General features: G+C 48.9%; 1 protein-coding gene and 1 pseudogene across 2 annotated transcripts in view; both read left to right on the forward strand.

The window, feature by feature from the left end:
* Nucleotides 1–15,798, forward strand: part of LOC145505566 (liprin-alpha-1-like) — a 488,322-nt gene that overhangs the window by 18,137 nt on the left and 454,387 nt on the right. Inside the window, exon 3 of one of the 2 annotated variants that reach the window (XR_014053139.1) lies at nt 412–1,001. The exons of the other annotated variant lie outside the window; for it this stretch is intronic. The gene's annotated coding sequence lies outside the window, so the exon portion shown is untranslated. Of the gene's footprint in view, nt 1–411; nt 1,002–15,798 lie in introns of those variants that run through there. 2 annotated transcript variants of the gene reach the window in all.
* Nucleotides 11,238–11,376, forward strand: LOC145521982 (5.8S ribosomal RNA; annotated as a pseudogene).

Below are 15,798 nucleotides of genomic sequence, written 5' to 3' on the forward strand. Positions count from 1 at the left end.
GTAGCCTTTCCTTGCTCCAAGGGATCTTCCCAACCCAGGGATTGAACCCAGGTCTCCCGCATTGCAGGCAGATTCTTTACCAGCTGAGCCACAAGGGAAGCCCATATACCCCCATAAATTAGGGAGGTACCAATTTAACACAAGTTCATTAAGCATCTCTAAAGTGCAAGGCACTTTTCTGAATAATAAGCAGATCACATCTTCCTCACTTCCAGGTCTTATCTTAACTGTGGTCAAGCTAGTCTTGAGGATCTCATCAAAAACCAGATGAATGAGATGAAGGTTACTCGATTTTATTTTCCAAGTTTGGACATCCATTCTATCCTCACTGCAACAAGCCTTTCTCATTAAAACATTTTTATTTTGCAAATATTTATCTACAAACATCTGTCCTTTCCCTCCCTTTTCTAGGAGAGCTCTGGGTATGTACTTGACTCCATAATAAAGATTTTGATTTGTAGAGGCATCCAGGATGTAAAACATCACCAGACTGCAAACCCCAAGTGCTACAAAAGTTGTAAGACATTGGAGATCATTTCCTAAATTATTGACAACTGTATTGTTTGAAAGACTCACAAGTGAAAGGTGCATATTTAAGGAGAAAGACGGCTGATGTGGAAACTCTCAACGCTCTGACCTATCAGTCGGTATGCAACTCTATCTCCATAGAACACCTTTGAAATCAACAAGAACTCTGCTGGCTTCAGGAGACAGGAGCGCGCCTGCAAGAGTAACGTGTGCACCGCGGGTGCCCCGTCTCCCCCAGGGGGACTCCACGCCACAGGTCTGACGACAAAGTCAGGCACCTACTCTTCCCCTTCTAACATGTAACTGATGAGACGTGCTCTTTTTCAAAGGGAATGAGAAAACTGTACAAATTCAGGCTTCGGGCCCATGGGTCTTCTCTCAAATTACCACGCACATCCAACATTTGTGCACATATAAGCAGGACATTGATATAACTTAACAAGCTGAAATAAAGATGGACTCTTGTTACCATTGCAATGGTTCATTTTACGTGTCAACTTGACTGCCCTTAGGGATGGATGCCCAGACAGCTGGAAGAACATTCTTTCTGGGTGAGTCTGTGCATGTGTGCCTGGAAATGACTGGCATTTGATCTGGTAGCTGGCGTGAAGAGCCACTCTCACCAATCCACCGGGCCCTCGAGTGGAACAGAAAGGTAAGGGAAGGGCAAGTTCTTCCCTCATCTTGAGCTGGAAGGTCACCGACATGCCAAGACACGGCAGCTCCTGCTCGCAGACCTTCAGACCCCCAAGACTTAAACCAGCAGCCCGCTGGCTCTCAGGACTTTGGACTTGGACCGAAGCATGTCACTGGCTTCCCTGGTTCTCCAGCTTGCAGGTAGCAGATTGTGGAGCATCTCAGCTGTCATAGTGGCTCAGATGGTAAAGAATCTGCCTGTGATGCAGGAGACCCAGGTGCCATCTCTGGGTTGGGAAGACAACCTGGAGAAGGAAATGGTAACCCACTCCAGTATTCTTGCCTGGAGAATTCCATGGACAGGAGTCTGGTGGGCTCATGGGGTTGAGTTCATGGGGTCAAGTTCACGTGGTCGAAAAGTGCTGGACATGACTGAGCGACTAACACTTTTCACTTTCAGCTGGCATAAGTGCATGAAGCAACTGCTATCATAAATCTCCTCTTATAACTACATTTATATCTATATCTGTATCTATTACTATATGTTGCTGTTGCTGAGTCACTAAATCATGTCCGACTCTTTGGGCCCCAGTGGACTACAGAACACCAGGTTCCTCTGGCTATCTCCCTGAGTTTGCTCAAAGTCAGGTCCATTGAGTCAGGGATGTTATTATCCTCTGCCGCCCCTTTCTCCTGCCTTCAGTCTTTCCCAGGATCAGGGTCTTTTCCAATGAGTCGGCTCTTCGCATTAGATGACCAGAGTATTGGAGCTCTTAAGAGTCTATATATAGACTATATATCTATAGTCTATATATATATAGACTATATCTATAGACTATATATCTACTTCTATATCCCATTGGTTCTGTTTCCCTAGAGAACCCTGACTTATACCTCTACTTTGCAAAAATAAACCTGACTTTTGATGGGACACTTTGAAAGGTGAAATATTAAAACACACAAAAATGTTTTCTGATTTCTTAACTGCAGCATCTGGTGTGTCAGCCACACCATGGTAAAGCCTCACCCTGCTTTGTCTGTTACAGTGTTTATAGCTCTGGATTTTCATTTGAAAGACTTGTCTATCGTAATTGTACATCCCCACCCAGAAATACGAGGTCTCTGACAATAAGGATTTTGTCTATCACATTAATTTATATGTCTCCAATGCCTACTCACAATGCTTGATATAGAGCAAGAAGTATTTGGTGAATAAATGACCAAATGTTGCCTTATCTTACAGATCAGTAATTTCAAGCTGAAGGGCAACTATAGAGTAAGAGGGGGAGATGCAGATAAATAGAAGAATTTGTGGGCTGTTAAATACTGTGAGTCTGTCTTCTGAGATGGTAGCCCTAGGTTATTGTGTCTGATGGAAACTTACAGCTTTCGGAACTTTCTAGGCTTTCCAAAGTCCTCACAGTATGTGGGAGACTGATTGAAATCAGTGTGCCTTGCACCTGCGGTAATTTTTAATAGCAACAGAATATAAAGCACTTTTCCCTTCATCCTCCCCTAACGACTCTGGTTCTAGGGACAGGACTTGGCAGAAGTGAGCCACACAAGACCGAGCGTCTTCTTGGACTGACCGTAAGGACTAGATTGTTTCAGAGACCTCGTGGTTGAGGGCATGAGGAAAGTCGTGCAAGGTCAGAGAAGGTCCCTGAGACAATGAGAAAGTCCCCGTTTCCCCTCATGCCTGTCCTGAAAGCGGGGTTTCATGTTCTGGATGCAGAGAGTTGCGGAGGGAGCAATTCTCGCTGCTGTATGTGCGTTCAGATGGGGAAATCGGTTTAGTCTGGAAAGTCATCCTTTGAATGTTTTTGCTTTTATTCAAATCCGTCTTAGAAATGCCCCTTGCTATGCCTTCACCTGACACAATACCCTTGGATGTTGACTAGTTTGCCTAATATGGGACTTTAGAAATGTTAAGCTTCTCCACAGTACTGGTTGAGAATGGCCAGCTAAAATTTTATTGGCTTGGCTTAATTTATACTTAGAGCTAAGACAGTTTATGATTTCAATTCATAAATGACTCTGTTTCAGGATACAAATAATAAGAGCAGAGTGGTTTATCCAGAGAGGTGAGTATTTTATTACACATGATGATGTTCTATTATTATTTATGGTATAAAAATTAAAAGAAGGATCTTTGGAGAAGGAAAAGATCTCATTTTATAAAATTATTTTATGAGAAAGGAGTATTATGTTTAAACTCTGAACTAGATGTTCTTGCGGTATAAAGTGAAGGATAGTCAAACATCACAATCCTGTACTAATTGGGGTCCAGGTAAATTACAAAACTATTTCAATGAAATGCAATTTCCGTGCTGTCAAGTCCTTTAATAAATAGATAAGATGCTCCTTGGGAAAATGCATTTACACAGAATAGCTACTTTTCTTTGAATAGAAAACACAAGTCAATGTCATTCTAGCTAAGTCACATTATTATGAACTACAAATTAGTGAATTCCAAGTAAATCAGATTTTAGTGTGTATTTAAAGTTTTCAATATCTTTAAGTAAGGATTTTTTTGGAAAAAATGCAGTAGTTAGCATATGACTCCTTCAAACTATTGGTGCTTGAAACCAAATTGTTCAAATTTGACTTTCCTGCTCAGTAAATAATAATTTAGAGTTTGGTTCATTCTGTGACTGCAGTCAAGATGTTTTATATTTTAAGTGTCCTGATACATGTTAAATTTTCCCTTTAAATATATACAACTAAGCATCATATATCAAGACTGCCCAAATGTTTAATATTATCTGTACTAATAAAGTAAATTTATCTAATCCAGACCTCTATGTGCGAAATAAAGCATTAAAAGTGAACTGTTAAATGAACTATCGCAAGAATCTTTTCTTTAATTCACCGATTAATTGTACATGGAAAAGATCACTCCTTTATAACTCTCAATACGTCATCTCGGAAATTTCTCTGCTGTTGGTACTCCCTAAAGGGAGGCTAAATAACCAAGCTTCTCTTCCTGGTGGATCCATTGGAAATATGATGCTGTATAAACCCCCAGCAAACAGCTATAAATCTAGCTAACATTCACTGTGTCTGTGAAGATGGAATGATTCTCCCCAGACAAGCTTTGGAAAATAATGTATTGATTTCTGATAGCAATTTATTGTTCTTTGCAATCAACTGTGTTTATACTGTGGCCTTACATTATAGCCCTTCCTCTTCCATTCTTAGTCTTTGGAATATGAAATCAGAGAGCCAGAAAGCTTCAAAGAGGTCACCTCAAAAATCCATGAAATGGAGATGAATTTTTTGAGTCATACAATTTCTACTCGCTCTGGTCTTATTTTAGTAGTCATAGCAAATGACACAGCATTATCTAACCTTGGGCTTCCACCCAAAGTACCTCTAACCCATTTAAAGCAAAGAGCAATTACAAAGTCCCTAAAACTCAGGTCTCCACTCCCCCCCAAAATACTGAATCCCAATGCCACCCAAGCGTGTGCTTGGAGGTTTTGACACTGTACGTGTCTTATAAACGTGTGTGCCCAGTTTCTCAGTCGTGTCTGACGCTTTGTGACCCTGTGGCCTGTAGCCCACCAGGCTCTTCTGTCCGTGGGATTCTCCAGCCAAGAACACTGTAGGGGTTGCCATTTCCTTCTCCAGGGGATCTTCCTGACCCAGGGATCGAACCTGTGTCTTTTATGTTTCCTGCATTGGCAGGCGGGTTCTTTACCACCAGTGCCACTTGGGAAGCCATACGAATTTGATGTGAGTCTTCATCCCAAAAAAAGAGTAAAATAGGGACTTCCCTGGTGGTCAGGTGGTTAAGAATCTGTCTTGGGATATAGCAGACACCAGTTCGATCCTTGGTTGGGAATTAAGATCCCACAAGCTTCAGAGCAACCAAGCCTGTGTACTGCAATTACTGAGCCCCACAAGTAAGGACAAATAAGCCAAATGAATAATACTCTTTAAAGGAATAAAATATTAATAATAAGCTCTACGAGTTCTCTTTGTTCTGACAGGGATCAGTAGGAATTATTCTAACATCCTTATCCATCAATGGGCACGAGCATTCAAAACCTGGAAACCACTGTCCTCTGCAAGCTGAGGTCATACAATGAGAACGTCTTCTTCCAGACACAGTTCGGGATTGTTTCCTTCCTTGCTCTTTCAGTCTCGATTCCATAAAGCAGAGCCTGCTCAGGGGATTCAGGCACAAGTTTACTGAGAAAAATATTGAAGCACACATTCTTCTCCACTAAAGTTGGAATAATGTAGATGGCGGGCTTCTGGGCATCCGTCTTGCCATTAGTAGAACCTGAGCATGAAATTAGCACAGAAAAAACTGGAGAGACCTGGCCCCCTGACATTGTTGACTCCCTAAAACCCAAATTTAACGTGGGCTGTTTTCATTATGTGGTGGTCTAGTTGCTAAGTCGTGTCCAACTCTTGAGAGTCAATAGACTGTCGCCTGCCAGACTCCTCTGTCCATGGAATTCTCCAGGCAAGAATACTGGAGTGGGTAGCTATTCCCTTCTCCAGGGCATCTTCCCAACTCAGTGATTGAGACCTTGTCTCCTGCATTGCAGGCAGATTCTTTAAAGACTGAGCTATGAGGGAAGCCCCAAAACCATCTAACCATAAGCAGCTCGTCCGGGATTTAAACCCAGGATCTTTCGCACCCAAAGCGAGAATCATTCCACTTGACCAACAAGCCACCTCTAGGTGAGAGCTATTGGACTTCCCTGGAGCTGGGAAAGAATCTGCCTGCAATGCAGGAGACCCTGGTTCAATTCCTGGGTCGGGAAGATCCCCTGGAGAAGGGATAGGCTACCCACTCCAGCATTCTTGGGCTTCTCTGGTGGCTGGGCTGGTAAAGAATCTGCCTGCAATGCTGGAGACCTGGGTTTGATCCCTGGGTTGGTAAGATCCCCTGGAGAAGGGAATGGCTACCCACTCCAGTATTCTGGTGTGGAGAATCCCATGGACTGTAGTTTCATTATATATACTTAAAACTGATTTTCTCTGTTTTGCGTAAGTTAATTAGCATAAGAATTTCTATCATGGAGAATCAAAAGTTTTCACTTATGGAAATGTCAGGCTTACTCCTTGAGACTACCAGGCTCAAGAATATTGAAGAGTCATCGAAACTTCTGTGAACTTACACTCATTTGCCCTCTGGGAAATTCTCCCTTCTGTCCTCCAGGTCTTCTGCTGTAACACAGCTAAAGATATCCCTGATTATGGATTGCTGGTTATACATTCTGGTTCGTGCATATAAATATTTTAGGAAAAAGTAAAGCTTTAAAAGAAATCCACTGATGAGAACCATATCAACAGAAGAGAAGGTATTGAAAGCAGGATAAACGATGGTGGCATTTAAGCAACGAGATGGTGAGCCCAAAGTGAAGGAAGTTGTCACTTCTTTTCTGCCCACGACTTTCTTGATGAATCGTCTCAAACCTGGCGCACATCCTGCAGTTTACAACAGCTCCTACTCACCATTATCTTACATATCAACCGTTTCGATTCAGACCAGACATGTACCCTGTATGGATTTGCTTGATATCCCTGACTTTTAACATGTTTCTTGCCTGTAAGTAAAACTGGAAACGAGAGCTTCTTGATGGGATCTTTTATATCGATAGTTGTTTATAAACTAAAACAGAAGTAATGGTTTCAAGCTGAAGCTTTACCAGTCACAAAATAAATATTAAGCCATCTACTAACTCTCATAGATGTATGTATTTGGGGAAAAGAAAATTCAGACAAATTAAAGCGCCGTATCAGTAATTCACAGTGATTGAGGCAGAGATAAAGCTGGGTGCGAGACTCCCGCTCGCTTGCTAAGTGGTATCCAACTCTTTGCAACCCCGCGGACCCACAGCCCACCAGACGCCTCTGCCCGCGGGATTCCCAGGCACGAACACTGGAGCGGGTTGCTGCGGGGAGAGAGATTTAGACGGCGTGTTCAGGCTCTCTCAGCCCACGTTTTGTAAATAATAATGTAACCACTGGGATCCCATGGCGCTGTGCATGTGCTCACGAGGTCCCTGCTTGGTCGCGGGCTACTTTGTGCGGTAGTCCTACGCGAGCTCCGCCTGGAAGGCAGCGGCTTCCCCGCTGCGCCCCGGGCGGTGTCCATGGGCTCAGCCCGAGCGGAGAGAACGCGGCGCGGCTGCCGCCCCGGCCGGGAGGGCAGAGGAGCGCGCGGCTCCAGCGGCCCCTCCGGCCCCGAGCGCCGTGCCCGCCCCGGGGATCAGGGACAGCGCGGGCAGGGAGGACAGGAGACGGTTGTCACTTCCTCCTCCGGGGGATCTTCCCAATCCAGGGTTCAGAACTGCGTCTCCTATGTCTCTTACACTGGCGTGCCACTTGGGAAGCCCATCCTTGCTCATATATTATCATCTCTATATCTTTTATATAGATCTTTCAAATCAAGTGATATTCTATCAGCTAGTCTATCCTCCTGTGAACTTTGTCTCTGAAAAAGTTCAATCCTTTGGCCTAGTATCTCCACACCTAAGACTATATCCCAGGTAATATTAGTGATAATGGTGATACTCACAAACGTTTAAGTATAAGAACACTCTTTCAGGATTGCTTAAAAGCCTTTATAAAATGATGCCTAGCAAAAGGGAATTTTTAAAAAACTTATGGCGAATTCTATGTAATGGACAGTCACACAGCCATGAGAAATCATATTTATAAACAAATGATAATGACTTGACATGGAGTGATGGCTCCACATACTAGTCTGCTTGGTGTCTGTATATTTAACTACCCAAAGCCACATGGAAGGAAAAACAGCCAACTAATCCAAAAGGCTAATAAGGAGATAAAGATATGACTCTGTGCTTGGAGAGGCTGTTTTTATTTTCTCAGAGGCCAGAGGATGGAAAGATGTTAGATTAGGAGACACAAGTTCTATAGAAGCTGGATTCCTGGGCAGACCATGTGTCCTAGAAGTGGGAGGGAGAAGGCAAGAATATTCCATTGCAGGATGCAGGGAGAGGAGTTAAGACTGCGTTACTACCGTTAGTCATCACTTGAAGGGCCGCCATCCAGCAGCCTCGTGTGCTCTTCAACTTCCCAGGGGAGAGGAACGGGGAGATGGACTGATCGGGAGGGATGAGAAAAGGGGTCCTTGCTATCTTGGACAAGGCAGAACTTGGTAGAACGAGCAGGAAATAGCCACAATTATGATGGCAGTGGATGAATCACGTAGTAAAACCTTTTTAAAAGATACAATATGTGGCCATTCTGAGATGTCTTCTTTCCTTCCATGACTATTTCGCAGGCACCTGTTATCTGCCAGGTTCCCTACCAGGTGCCGGCTGTGCACCATGGACATGGTGGGTTTCTGCCCTCAGGAGGCTGTGTGCTCATGGAGGGACACGCAGGTCAGAGCAGATAGGACACGGGAGAGCATGATGGGATCACACCGGGGCTGTGCTTTTCTGGATAGAAATATACCACCATTCATATGAACGGTTTCATGAAGAATTTTGAGTTTTACTGGTCTAGCACGTAAGCCAGTCTTCAAGAAATGCCTGGAGATGGGGCTGATGGATAGCTTCTGGTTTGATTTCTTTAAAAAATGTATGTTGAAACTGGGGGAAAGGATTCTCTCATCAAGTGTCTGAGTACGCAGGTCTCAGTGATGATATATTGATATCTGGTGTGTTGGAGTCCGTTTTGAAATGTATTAGTAATAACTAGTAACTGATAGAGAGCACCAACAGGCTTCTCTGGTGGCTCTGATGGTAAAGAATCTGTTTGCGATGCAGGAGACAAGCGTTCAGTCACTGAGTTGGGAGGATGCCCTGGAGAAGGGAATGGCTATGCACTCCAGTATTCTTGCCTGGAAAATTCCAGGGACAGAGAAGCCTGGCAAGCTACAGTCCATGGGGTTGCAAAGAGTCGGATGTGACTGAGTGAGTGACTAACACTTTCACTTTTCACAGAGAGTACCAAAGATTTTAAAAATCCTTAAAAAAAAAAAACATAGCAAATCATATTCAAATGAAATAATGGCTTGCATCATGATACCTAAGAGAGGAAAGATTGGCAGGCGCGGGTAACCCGTTGAACCCCATTCGTGATGGGGATCGGGGATTGCAATTATTCCCCATGAACGAGGAATTCCCAGTAAGTGCGGGTCATAAGCTTGTGTTGATTAAGTCCCTGCCCTTTGTACACACCGTCCGTCGCTACTACCGATTGGATGGTTTAGTGAGGCCCTCGGATCGGCCCCGCCGGGGTCGGCCCACGGCCCTGGCGGAGCGCTGAGAAGACGGTCGAACTTGACTATCTAGAGGAAGTAAAAGTCGTAACAAGGTTTCCGTAGGTGAACCTGCGGAAGGATCATTACCGTGGTCGGTGCCGAGAGCGGCGCGGCGGCCTCGCCTCGCCTCGCCCCGCCCGGCTCGAGAGCCTCTCCTCCACCCGTGCGGCGGGCGCGGGATGGGCAGGAAGGGGAGAGGGGGGAGAGAGACGTCCGGGAGGCGCCCCGCCCCGGGGCCGGGGCCGGTGGCCTTTCCGGGGCTCGGGGGACGAGGGGTCGCGCGAGAAGGTGGGGGGCGGCGTGCGGCGTGTGTCGGGGGTCGGGCGGGAGAGGCGGCTCCCCTCCGCCTGCCCGCCCCGCCCCGCCCCGCCCCGCCCCGCCCCGCCGGCCCCTCCGAGCGCCTCCGTTCCCCGGCCGGAGGGATCCCCCGCCCCCCGGCGCCCGGTGGCGTCGTCTCCGGTGTCCCTCCCTCTCCCGTCCGACCTCCCCGCCACGTCCCTCGAGGTTGGATCCGAGGGCTCGGCGCGCCCCCACCCCCACCCCCACCCCCACCCCCACCCCCACCCCCACCCCACGTGCCTTCGCCCCGTGGGCCGGCCACGGCTGCCTTTGCCCCGGTCGCGGATCCTCCGGTCGCGTCTCGCGAGCTGTGCGGCGTGACGGGTGGCGGCTCCCCGCCGCGGGGCCGCTTGCCCGCCCGTCGCCTCCCGCCGCCGGCCCTGGACCGGTCTGCCTCGGCTGGTCGTTGGTCGTCCCGCTGCTCTGGGCCCGCCGCGCGGTCGCCATGCGCCTCCCCGCGCCCTCCGAGCCTCGGGGCTCGCCCCCACTCCTCCCCCCACGCCCCCCGCGGCCGTCTCGTCTCTTCCGGGTCTCTCGCCCTCTCGTCCCCCCTTCCCTCTGTCGCGTCCCCTGCCCGCTCGGTGCTTCCCGTCGGCGCCCCCCCCCCCGCCCTCGGTGGCGCGTGGGGGAGAAGGGTGCCTGGGACACGCGGGCGCGGGTAGGGGCACCCCGAGGGTGGAGGGGAGAGGGCGGGGTCCGGGGGAGACGGCCGTAGGGGCGCCGCGAGGTGGTTGACGGGGAGAGGGCTCCGCCCCGTTTCGGGGGGACGTTGGGGTGGTCGTCTGGCGTCGGCGGGGGACCCCCGGGCGGCGGCGTTCGACCGGGGCACGGCGGGACCCCGTGCGTCACGGGCCGGCAGCGCCGAGGCCCGCGGGCGGCCGCGAGGGGGGCCGCGGTGGTGGTCGACGTCGGGGCGGTGGCCCGTGGGGCGCGCCGTGCCCCTCGCCCGCCTCCCCCCTTTCCAGGTACCTAGCGCGTCCCGGCGCGGAGGTTTAAAGACCCCTTGGGGGGGGGTCGCCCGTCCGCCTCGGGGTCGCGGCGGTCGGGCCCGCGGGGAGTCGGGAGGTGCCTCCCCCGTCTCCCCCAGACTCCGCCGTCCCCCGAGGGGCCGGGGTGGCGCGCCACGGTCACCGCCGCCGCCGCGGCCGTCGGGAGGGGGCCTGCCCGGCGGTCGTCGTGTGGGCGGGCTGTGGCCGTGTGCGGTGCTCTGCGTGCGCCCGACCCCCCGCGTCCCTGGGGGAGGGTGGGGAACCCCCGGGCGCCTGTGGGGTGTCCGAGCCCGCCCTACCGGGTTGGCGCCGGACGCCCCGTCGTGTGAAACCTTTCCCGACCCCTCCGGTCTGCTGTTTTCTGTCTGACTTGGCCGGCCAGAGGCAACCCCCCCGCCCCCACCTCCGGGGAAGGGAAAGCGGGAGGGCTGTGCTGTGCCAGGGGCGGGCCTCCCGCCGAAACGAAACCCTCGAACACCTCGAACGACTCTTAGCGGTGGATCACTTCGCTTGTGCGTCGATGAAGAACGCAGCTAGCTGCGAGAATTAATGTGAATTGCAGGACACATTGATCATCCACACTTCGAACGCACTTGCGGCCCCGGGACGCCTGTCTGAGCGTCGCTTGCCGATCAATCGCCTCTCCCGGTGCCCGTGTCGTGTGCACGCCTCCCCGGGGGTCGCACGGCTGGGGGGTGTCCTCGCAGGGCCGCCGTGCCCTCCGTCCCCCTAAGTGCAGACACGGCGTCCCCCGCCTCCGCGGCCAGGGGGACGCCGCCCGCGAGAGGAGAGAAGGGGACGTGAGCTCGCGCCGAGGCCCCCGGCCTGCCGGGCCTCCGTGATGGGTCCTCCCCTTGGAGAGCTTCCTCGCGCCGCAAGCGGCCTTTGGGGGTCGCTGCCCCTGGGGTGTCGGGGGGGGGGGTTGGGGACGGTCTCGCGCCGCGCGGCGGGGGCCCGCGGGGGTGGTGGGGTCGCGTTTTCGGTCCGCCGTCGTGCGCCGTCCTGCCCTTGGCGGCGGCGTTTCCCGGCGCCCGGACGGCCCCCCTTCCCTCTGCGGTGCCTTCCCCGCCGCGCGTCCGCGGCCCGCGCCTCCCCCGTGGCGGCTCTCGCCCCGTCGGGACGGGCGGCTCGCGCCCGAGGCCGAGTCCGCGTGCGCGTCCGCACCCCGGGGACGCGTGCCCTGGCGGCGGCCCGCGGGACGCCGCGGCGTCTGCCCGCCGCTGCGCTGGACTTACAACCAGAGAGTTGGAAATTGTCATAAAACATATAGACTGCTCTGTACATACTGAAAATATTTCTTATGTAATTTTTATTAACTTAGAGTGAGCGACAGAGCTCAGCCCTTTGAAAATGAGATGGGTCAAACCTCAATGGCCTGACGCGCAGGCGTCTAGGAACGTGTAATTGACATTTAAGTTCTAACCTCTGCATCTTCCTTTTTCTTCCATTAAGTAAGGGTCTCATTCCAGAGGGGAAAAGAGTAGAGCTGAGTAACTTCTGAGAACACAGATTTTTGCTTTTTTTAAATTAAAGTCAAGTTGACTTACAACATTGTTAGTTTTAGGGGGAGAGCACAGTTTTAATAAGGCAGGAACCCTGCCGGAGTCCTGCTCCAGTTGGCCCAGGGGTTCCTTCAGGAAGGACGGCGTTGGCGATGCGAAATGAGAAGACACAGGGAATCTTAGAGTCTCCAAGTGTCTCCTGACTTGATTGTTTTCAAGACAGCTTTTATATTTTTAGTGGTACATAGAAACAAATGTAACGTGTAGAGTCATACCAAATCAGCTTAATGGCTCAGCAGTTTTGACCCTTGTGGACACCGTTTGCATATCTTAGCTACAAAAAGTTTCATTTTGTTTACATCATCTTCTGGCCTGGGGGCCTGCTAACATCTTGTGACTCTTTATTGATAAGGGTTGGTCAGCCAGAACACTTTTGTATCAGGCACAGCAGGAAAGAATTCATCAACAGAAAGTTTCAAAGTAAAACCTGTTTTCCGTAATCTATCCTAGGCCTTGAGCCTAACAGAAAAGAATGTGGTCCCATAAAGTCATAGACCAGCAAGCCGAAACAATGTAGCGCAAAGGTCACTTCTTAGCAAAAATCACCAGCTGAATTAACAACTGTCTTATTATTTGTATTAAGGCTAAGCTTTTATTTTTATAATTCTTAAACTATTATATTTTTATTATGTAGGCTAAATATGTTAGGAGCAAAAATATAGCAAGTAAATATAGACTAAGAAACAGTTTCATAAAGCAGTGTTTCTTATGTTTTCTAATAAGCCCTTTCCTACAAAGGGCTCTGTGTCCATTGGGGCTCTCTGTGCGGAGGCTCTTAATGCTGTTTATTGTTAAGGAGCAGTCATGCACATTAGCTCCAAAGGCACAGGTATTTTTATCAAGCAAACTAATATACTAGTAAGAGAGGTGTCAATTAAAATACTCTATATCCTAGATAATCTTATAGGGAACTACCGTTCAGGGGCCGTAAAGTTTTCAGATTGATCTATTTGAGAAGAGATCAGGAAAGGCCTTCTACCTAAGCCGCAGAAAATAAGAAGAGGTTTATTAGAAAGATAGATATCATCTTTAAGGTGAGCACTGAGGCAGCCTTCCGAGAATCCCTGAGGCCTGAGTTGCTCTGCTCATCAGGTCTTCTCCTCATGACTCTGTCATGGGTGGGATCTGGTGAGCTGGCTCCCGGCGGAACCCAACCTCGCAGGCATTATAGTTTCTGTATTTGGGTGTGGTGTGTGCTCAGTGTCTGACTCTTGGCAAACTCCATGGACTGTAGCCCGCCAGGCTCCTCTGTCCATGGGATTCTAAAGGCAAGGATACTAGAGTGGCCTGTCATGTCCTCCTCAAAGGCATATTCTATTTTTATTACAATATTGGATTATGCCAAGTGGTCTGTTTTTGTTTTCTACTATTTTCCCCAAATTTGCAATATTGTGAGCATTTATATGTTCACAATCCCCAAAAGAAGATTTTGAATTGTGTAATATCCCTTAGGAGCTGTCATAATTTATTTAGCCATTTCTCTATGTGGACATCATTTTTAAAATTTTCTAAGCCAAAAAACCTGAAATGGACATTCTTCTATTTAAATTTTTTTCCACACCATGAGTTACTTCTCTAGGCTAAATTCCTAGATGTCAAATTGTTGCTTCAAAAAGTTGAGCTTTTAAAGCTGTTGACCTTGCCTTCTAGAAAGGTTAGATTTTTCAGTCCTGCATCAGGACAGAGGAGTTCCTTTCTTCACTGCCCTACTCAGTTATCAGCTTTAGAGAAGCACTGATTAGTGCTCATAGATTTCTTCTTTTCAAACACAAAAGTAGAATGGGAAGATGCAATAAGGCAAAACAGAGTATCAACCCTCCCCTTGTTCTCACTCCCCACCCCACCCACCTCACATATACGCCCTCGCCCTCTCCCAGCACTAAGACCCCCACCCCAGACATAGCTCCATTCTATTCCAATGCATACACTCTCAGATGCCTTCTGTACAGTCGAGTCATATGTACGCCCACGGACACAGACTGTTCATAGCTGTGATCTTACGATTCACATTGCACCGCGGTGTGACTTATTTTCCGAGAAAGAATTGAAAATATTTTGATAATTTTTTTATCTGTAAAAATTGGTTATGTCATTCTTTTGTTATGGCTTAATAGAATTCCAAAATGAATCATAAATAATGTCTCCATGGCCTTATTGACCTTTTGATATCATGATACATATTTATTTGTGCATCTGTTGGCTGTTTATCTGAGACCTCACAGAAAGGCATGCTCCCTGAGGTCAGGGTCATTGTGTGTCTCTTCCAGTCTGAATTTCCATAAGCCACACTATTTTGGTTGTGCTCAAATATCAAAGGATTGGAGGAAGAAGGGCATTTAGATTTTTCTCCACTGCTAAAATGGACACGTTTGAACATGTATCTCCATGCACATGAATGAGAATTGCTGTTTTTCTCTTTTTGGGCCCTGATACTCAGCTTGTGGGATCTTAGTTCCTCAACCAGGAATCAAACCTGTGCCCCCTGCAGGGAAAGTGTGCAGTCTTAACCACTGGACCACCAGGGAAGCCCCAAGAATTTCTTAAAACTGACCTACTAGGGTTTCCCTGGTGTCCACTGGTCAGTAATTCACCTCGCAATGCAAAGGACTCTGGTTTCAATCCCTGGTCTGCGGATGCCACATGCCACGAGGCAGCTCAGCCCATGAGCCACAACTGCTGAGCCCAGGGTGGCAGCTACAGACACCTGCATACTCGAGAGCCTGTGGTGCCCGACACGCGACGCTCTCGCGGCGAGGTGCACACGCCCCAGCGAGGAAGGAGCCCCCACTCGCCCCAGCGAGAGAGAGCCCACGGGGAGCAAGAGACCCAGTGCAGCCAAAAGTAAAATCGATTAATTAAAAAATAACCTCCTAGAAGAAGAAAGCCTTGCTCGAAGTGCATATAGTGTTTAATTTCTGGTAGAACTGCCCTTCTCAAGAACTAGATAACTTTCACTCCCACCAATCACGTCTGGGAGTTTATCTGCTTTGCTACATACTCTCCAGGACCGTGGGTATGATTGGTTAATGAGGCGGTTTTGATTTTGGCAAGCATCAGCAGGAGCGCCATCTACAGCTCCTCAGGCTGCACACTGCTCAACTCTGAGGGTGCCATTCGCATGACCTCCAGCACCAAGGGCACCGCCGCGCCCTCCAGCGTGGCTACTCTAGGAGTTCAGGGGATGGTCTCTGAGCATTTCTTCTTTCTTCTTGTGGTGCAGATACTGACAACTGCAAGCTGACCAATCCTATGCTGCTTATGGAACTTAACTAGATAAATGGCAGTTTCTTGAAAATGCTGCAGGACCTCAAAAGACTTTTACTGTACTTTGATTTCAGACTTCTAGATTTGTATGATATTTTCAGTCTTAACATTTGTCTCCCTCACACCTAATATGATAGCATCTTTTAGCTGATTGCCTTTATCATTTTTTTCCAAGGTGTTCAACTTAGTTTTCATAGAGATAATTCTCTTTTCACACTTA

This window comes from Giraffa tippelskirchi, chromosome 1, assembly GCF_054371585.1.
Source record: "Giraffa tippelskirchi isolate mGirTip1 chromosome 1, T2T-mGirTip1v1.2.pri, whole genome shotgun sequence".
NCBI lineage: Eukaryota > Metazoa > Chordata > Mammalia > Artiodactyla > Giraffidae > Giraffa > Giraffa tippelskirchi.